This window comes from Montipora foliosa, chromosome 2, assembly GCF_036669935.1.
Source record: "Montipora foliosa isolate CH-2021 chromosome 2, ASM3666993v2, whole genome shotgun sequence".
Taxonomy (NCBI): Eukaryota; Metazoa; Cnidaria; class Anthozoa; order Scleractinia; family Acroporidae; genus Montipora; species Montipora foliosa.
Window position 1 is genome coordinate 56,582,302 of NC_090870.1, and position 7,500 is coordinate 56,589,801.

The 7,500-nt window shown below is 40.7% G+C and overlaps 1 pseudogene; it reads left to right on the plus strand.

Annotated features, from left to right (window-relative positions):
• The first annotated feature begins 502 nt into the window (after positions 1–502).
• Positions 503–5,375, plus strand: LOC137991858 (low-density lipoprotein receptor-related protein 6-like; annotated as a pseudogene).
• The last annotated feature ends 2,125 nt before the right edge of the window (positions 5,376–7,500 follow it).

Genomic DNA, 7,500 nt, shown 5'->3' on the forward strand with positions numbered 1-7,500 from the left:
TCACCTGATCGTCATTTTGTTTGTTGCTATAAATCCACAGATGTTTCATGGGATATAAACTAGGTTCCAGGCTTTCAAAAATCCACGATTGGCAAACCAGGCTTGGTTTTAATGGAAGTATATACGCGGGAAAATTAAAAACAATTCCACAAAATATAGCTTTGCTTACCTCATATAAAACAAAATGTCTGAGATTCTTGAGAGTTACAAAAAACGAAAAATAGAGTGGGCACTAAAGATAGGAACAGAATTTCCTCTTCAGGTTCAGTGAAGTACAGTTTTACTTACATCTACGTCCTGTTTTCTTCCTATCAGCCGCTCGGCCTGGTAGACACCTAAAATTTTCTTGGAAGATGTTTTTCCTTGCCTTTTTCTTCGTAAAACAGATCCACAGAGCTCAAATTATTTAAATATCGTAGGGGATACGTTTTCCCTGACTGCGATAAACTTTGTCCGCCATTTTGAAAATGAGATTCCGCTGACAATTAATCACAGGCACAAAATGTCCACGATTTCTGGCAATGATAAACTTGGATTTCTTCAGAAGGCTCAATTAATTTGCGAACTTTTTAAGGACTTCTTGAAGATGAGGTATCCAGCTCAGATGTTGATTCAAAGTAACACCCAGAAGTCTGGTCTTAGCCTTACATTCTATGATAGACTCGCCGATATCAATGGTAGACAGCGGACGTTTTAGCGAAGCTTTGGAGAGTAACGTTACCTCGCATTTGCCAGGATGAGGAGTTAAGTGTTTTTTCATACACCACGTAAAAAGTTCTTTAAGTGCACAATTTAGCAAAAGACCGTGGTGTCCGGCGTCGGTGTACATATACGTATCTCCAGATATAATAGATGACGGTAAATCGTTCGTGAACAACGTAAACAAAGTAGGGTCTGAAACCGAAATCTGTGGAACGCACCTAACTTGCATCTTCGAAGATTCTTTCCCATTTATTACCGTGAACTGTTTTCTTCCCAAAAGATAAGTTTCCATCCAGGCGTAGAGTTGACCATCGATGCCAAACAGCTCGTGCCTGTGCCTTTGGAGTTACAGTAACTCCTTTGGCGTTACTCCCATATGAGAGTTTAAATAACTCTCCCCTGGAGTAAACGTTACTCCAAGACAGTGAGTTGTACCAACTCCACTGACAGAGCCGGTTAAAATGACTCCCCTACATTGCTATCAAATTAGAGTTAAAATAACTCCTCAATAATAGTTAAATTAACTCCAACCTAAAATTTAACTCCAGAAGGGAGTTAAACTAAAGTCCTTTTGAGAGTTAAAATGACTCCAAAAAAATAACTCCACTCTTAGGGGTTAAAGTAACTCTACTTCAAGAGAAAATAACTCCTTTATGGAGTTATTTTAACTCGAAAAAAGTAACTCCACCGTGAGGAGTAAAATTAACTCTACTAGGGGAGTTATTATAACTCTCTAAAATTTACTGTGTATATTTTCTCCAACATGTGCGAGTGCAATACACTGTCAAAAGCTTTCTTAAAGTCTACGAGCGCGTTTGCGTTCGTTCGATGGCAACTGTGAGGCCGCTATCAACAAACGTCCTCCATTTCTCTGTAAGGTGAACAAGATTTAGTTCAGAGGAGTCAGCTTTTCTGTAAGCCCACTGATTTGGAATTATTTTGTCACGTGATCGACAATGGCAGTTTCGAGGATAGAAACCGGTCAAAAATTTCCTGGATCGGTGCGGTCGTCCTTTTTGAAAATAGGACACACCCTTGCTAGTTTCCAACTTTCATACATAATTTCATGATCGATGCTCCATCTAAAAAGACTCGACAGATGCGGACTCAAAGTTTGCCTGGGTAATTTCAAAAGTTCCGAAAAAATACCATCGGGACCGGTAGATTTGTTGGATTCAGTTAATTAGCTAAGTTTGTCTCAGAACGCTTTTTTCCGTCAACTTAACTTCAGAAATGGTCCGCTATTTAACTGCAACAGCAAATCAGAAGACAATACCGGCGTAATTGAAGGCGGGAGATCAAGCCCCAATTTCTCACCAGTTTAGGCAAAGTAGGTATTTATCAAGCAAGCTTTGTCGTCGTCGTTGACAACAAGGTGACCAAACCAAATTTTCAGTGGCCTTTGTCTACAGAACCATGGTAAATGATTCATATTGATTATGCAGAGAAGAGGGGTCAGCAATTTCTTTTGGTGGTGGATAGCCATTCCAAATAGCCTGTGAACGCAGACGTATTTCCTGCAGCCGTTTTCGGGGGAGAGAAAAGACCGCCAGAAATACGTCTGCGTTCGCAGCCTACATTCCAAATGGATGGAAGTTTTTCCTATGGCCAGTACCACAGCTAATGTTAAATGGATACACCAGAAAAACATGAGTATACTCCTCCCTTTAACCCTCAGAAGGTACCGTTCATTTCCACTTCTAGGTCGCAACATTCAATCTGATCAAAACCCCCACAAATTTAGTGTGACCTTAATTCCTGTTGATAATGATAGTGATTTAGGAAGAAATAAAAAATCTGCACTTGACAACGCTGCATGACCAAATGAAATCTGACTACCTGCGCATTTAGAGCGCAAGCCAAGCCAGTTTGTTACTCGTTCAGGGGGAGTTATTAAACCTCTTGTCAGGTTAGATTTGTAGATTTCTTTTTACGTTTTTCAGTAATTCAGGTGTGGAAACTGTAGTAGGAAGGAGGGTGGATGTATGAAGACGGGAATAAAGAACGTTGTCACTACCTGGGGAGGGGAGGGGGGTTGATAGCTGCTTTAAACTAGGTAGAGTGCATGTTCAACCTAGGTAAAATGAGGATCACCAATTTAACCTGGTAAAAGCGGATTCAACCTTAGCCAGGATTTGACGACAACATACACACGAAGACCTCTCATTTGATAGGGCTTCTCACATCTTAACACATCGAAAGCTCTCGAAAAGCACGGAGTGTTGCCGCGAATGTTCAATTGCAGATTGCTTCTGGCACATCAATTGGGAAAAACGTATTCTCAATCACAATGATAATTAAGTCAATATAACGCGAGTCCTTACTAACGTTGTCTTTTTCTATTTATATAATAACCCTAAATATTCACGCCTTTTGATTGTCGGATTCAAGGTTTCATTGAAACCAGCTGTGATCTATTCAGGGGCAGAAGCGCAGCTAACGTTATCATAAAAAACGTTTAATTCTTTATAAAGCAAATAGATTCGATGTTGCCGTCCGTCTATTCAGAAATAGACCACAGAAGAAACCAAAATCTCGCGCCAAATAGTCCTCACGACATTATAAGAACCTCACCATCGCCAATTTTTGGAACGTTAAATTCCCATTAACCAGATACCGCTCAATCAAGGGAAACTACTTTTCCAAAAAACAGGGGAAGGAGCTGTCAGTCATGTATCTACAATCTGCACAAGATCGAGTTACCAGGAAGGCTCTAAAAAAATAGGATTTTCAGAAATGAAGTTGTAGCTCAACTAACATATGGCTAAAATTTAAATATTTTTTCTTCAACAGGCAAGCAAAATACAGTCAATAAAGTCGTGCAACCGTGAATCTACCAAGAAAATTTCTTTTATATGATTTTAAGAAACCTTACAACATATTAAAGTGTACTTCCAGATGGTATAGAGAAATAATACTTACGTTGTTTTCAGGAATAGAAGCCGGCTGCTCCGAACAATGCTTGATTTACATTGCGACCTCCAAGATCAACGCAATAGAGTTAACTTCTTCCAGGTCAGTTTGCCTTGGATAAGGGCTCAGCCGTGCAGTTGCTCTGGATGTCCACGTTAGAGAGAGAAAGATTTACTGGAGCGATATTAACCGACGAGTTATTCAACGAATGAACCAGACCACTGGGAAAATCGAGGACATTATTACAGACAATCTCGGCATCATCGATGGTCTTGCAGTAGAATGGGAGAGCGATTTAATATACTGGACAGACTATGGTAATTGCAGAGTGAAAGTTGCTTACCTAGATGGAAAACAACGAAAGGGATGTCATTGGATGTGCACACTTATCATAAATGATTTACTCAATCCTCGTTATTAGATCTAATCAATATACCCGAGTTTTCCGTTTTCAGGTTGATGTTCTTGACCGACTGGAGTTTCCATAGCCCCAAAATTGAAAGAGCCAGCCTGGCAGGGCTAGATCGAATAGTACTCGTTGACCTTCAAAACTCCAGCCAGTACTGGCCAAATGGCATTTTTATCGATTATACAGAAGATCGCGTCTACTGGATCGACGCATGGATTGACGCTATTGATTCATGCGACTTGAATGGAAACAACAGACGCCAAGTGGCGAGTTCCGTTCATCCCATTTTTAACATGCACCCCTTTGATTTCACTGTGTACGATGATATCTTGTACTGGAGTGACTGGAACACTGACTCAATCGAAAGACTCAATTGGACAACTGCAGCTTATATAGGTGGTCTCGGTATTTTGACATCTGACCGGGTTTTTGGCGTTGCATTACTTGACCATTCAAGACAACCGGTAACCCCTTTGATATTACTGTGTACGGTGACATCTAACTTGTACTGGAGTACCATTTAAGACAACCGGCATCTGCAGGTAAACAGAGTAAAATAAGACAAAAACATTTCCATGAATTTTTATAAAAAGTCTTGTATAAAACAAATATTAAACAGCCGACGTCGAAGGATAAGAAATATCCCAAAACGATCCAACCACCCCTCTTCGCTATCATGACCCCTACCACAAAGGCTGATGTTGATATGCTGACACCCTGAACTGCCCAAATAGCAAAATAAGCCCTGTTATAAGAAGTGAAAAGCATCCTCTTGATTTACCCATAATATCTCTCAAATCCTCCAATGCAACAAAACTGGTAGACAAACATAAATAATTATCGTACGTTCCTTTTTAAGCTTTGAATGAGTGCATAGGCGCAGGAGTGCCTGTTTTCAACAAAGAACTCTCGTTGAGCTATACCTTCCCTTTCTTAGCATTTTTTTTCCTAAAAGCACAGCTATAGATTTATATTACACAGTTCAATGGCTCGTGATATAATGTGCAACGACTTGATACTGTTAGTTTCTTTGTCATATTATTTAGACTAAAGGTGTTGTATCGCGAATCGCAATCAAATAATTAGCCTGCCCTATTTTAAATTAATGTGGGTATTTCGTCCAGGCCTAATCAGAGACACAGTCTCGAAGACGCGAGAGTCTTTCAGATCTAGCTATTCTGAACAAGAACTGTAACTTTTATTCTCAGGAAACCAAATCTGCAAAGTGAATAACGGTGGCTGCAGTTACTTGTGCCTGTTGACTCCAGATGGATATCAGTGCGCATGTCCCCATGGCTAATAGATGGACTCTGATGGAAAGAAATGTTTGATAGGTAACAATTACGAGTGATTTTGATTGTCTTCATGGATTGTTGACTTTAATAACATATGTAGCATTTTTTAAACTTTAATAAAATATGTAGCATTTTTTTAACGCAAGTCAGTAGCTCAAATTTACGGGGCGTCAAGTTTTCATTTTTTCCTATTTTTTCCTATTTGTTAGAACCTTACGTAGTGCGAGGAATCATTTTGAAGCACTTGAGATAAAATTCTAAAAAAAGGTAACTTCAAGAAAAAAAAAAGTTTTATTTAAAAACAAAGCGGAGAATTTATAGCCTGTGTGAATGATAACCTTCTGAAACTCGTGCCCAGACTTCCTCAGTGTTTTTGATAGCATACAAGATGTCTGGTCCGAGGTTATTTGCATGCTTGTGCAGCTGTCATGTGGAATTAAGGATACAAATTTTGGAATGGTAGCCCATTGGGCCACGTACGGTTTCATGTTCGACCAAAGATGTCCGACACTTTTTTTATAGACATGACGGCTTCTTTGCGTTTCAAACCCCGTTTCAAGGTTGTCCGATGACGTTGCCTGCCGCGGGGAGCGATTGACCACTGGAAGCCGTACGAAGTCAGTATTGTAACGATTTCAAGACGACGGGTGCCGCCATTTTGATCAATTCGTCCTTGAATCCATCCCCGTCCGACTGACCGCGTGAGAACAGAGGATAATACCGCGGCCGACTACCACCTCTCATGATGTGTTCTTTCTGCGCCTACGGGCTCCTGGTTTTTAGAAGTGCGCCCCACGACGACGAAATTGAAAGGTGACCACTGTCCTCCCTTTTCCAAATGCCATCAGACGTCCGTTGCTTTCGGCTAGACTGAATTCGACCACGTCCAAGTATGGGTGACATACGGGTAACCATGGTATGTGGAAGGGTTCGAAATATGCCGTAACCACGCCACATCGTCGGTAATACACTTCTCGTACCAGAGGATGTGACGAATCCCCCACGATATTACTCCCCACCATGTCCGAATACAATAACAAGGTCCACAACGAAGGGGTGACAGCCTCTTTGAAGACTCGATTGAGATTCCGAAACTTCCAGTCCACCGTTTGAGACATTAGGGAGTTTGCTACGGCAACGACAACACCAAAAAGCAGTAATATTATCGGTTAAAATAACCAAAATGATCGTGCTACACGTGCGGCACGCATTTTTAACAATTCTCTCCCGTACTCGTGAAAACTACTACGTGAAATGAACAATTCTAAGGTTTTGACGACAACTTGGACAAACTACAGTGAAATCTTTCAATCTTATTCTTTACTGCAAATCCGTTCGTACCAAACCAGTTATAGGACAATTCGCTCATATTGAATAATATAAACAAGATGGAACAATCCTGAAGTACTTAGAATAGCTCAAACGTATATTTTGAAGTGACGTTTTCGTCGCCGTAGCCATCGTGGTTTCTTAAACTCCCCAATAGAAGGTCGCCCGACGCGATGACGGACCACGGACGATCGTTACCCAACTCGGTCATTTTCTTAGCGTCCTTGTCGTAGAGGGAAAATTCGAGAATGGGACCCAAGGTGTAGGTGCCATCCTTCTTTTTCATCAACCATCTCAATCGAAGAGTTACGTGTTTCTGGACGGTAAATCGGATTTCTGACGATTCGATGTCTCTCAAGCTCTTTCCAGCACAGCGTCCTCGCCTTCCCAACGAAACGTCACCCGCCTTTGGTCGATAACGGACCCACCCATAATACCTTGGAGCGTGGTGTTCCTCTGTCGAAGGTTAGTGGTGAAAATAGTAAGGGACCCATTGGTAAAAAATATATTCCACTTGAAGGACAAGTTTTCCACTCGTTAGAGACTAACAAAAAATTTTATCTTGTTCTTGGAGGCCTAAGGAAATTTTTTATTGGACTCCACTCAGTGAATTCATTTGTAATTTAGCAAAAAAGTTTACTGTCATCGACCGGTGGCCCGAGGAAAGTGTTCTGTTGCCCGAAACGGAAAATACCATAATACTCTTTGTTAATACCACCCAAATTTTATGTAAGCATTATTTCCAGTTTCTTTTGGGACTTACAACGGTCCCAAGAGAAAACAAAAACAATCCTTATTCAAAATTTGGGTGGACAAACCAAGAGTATTATGATATTTTTCTGTTTCAGGTAA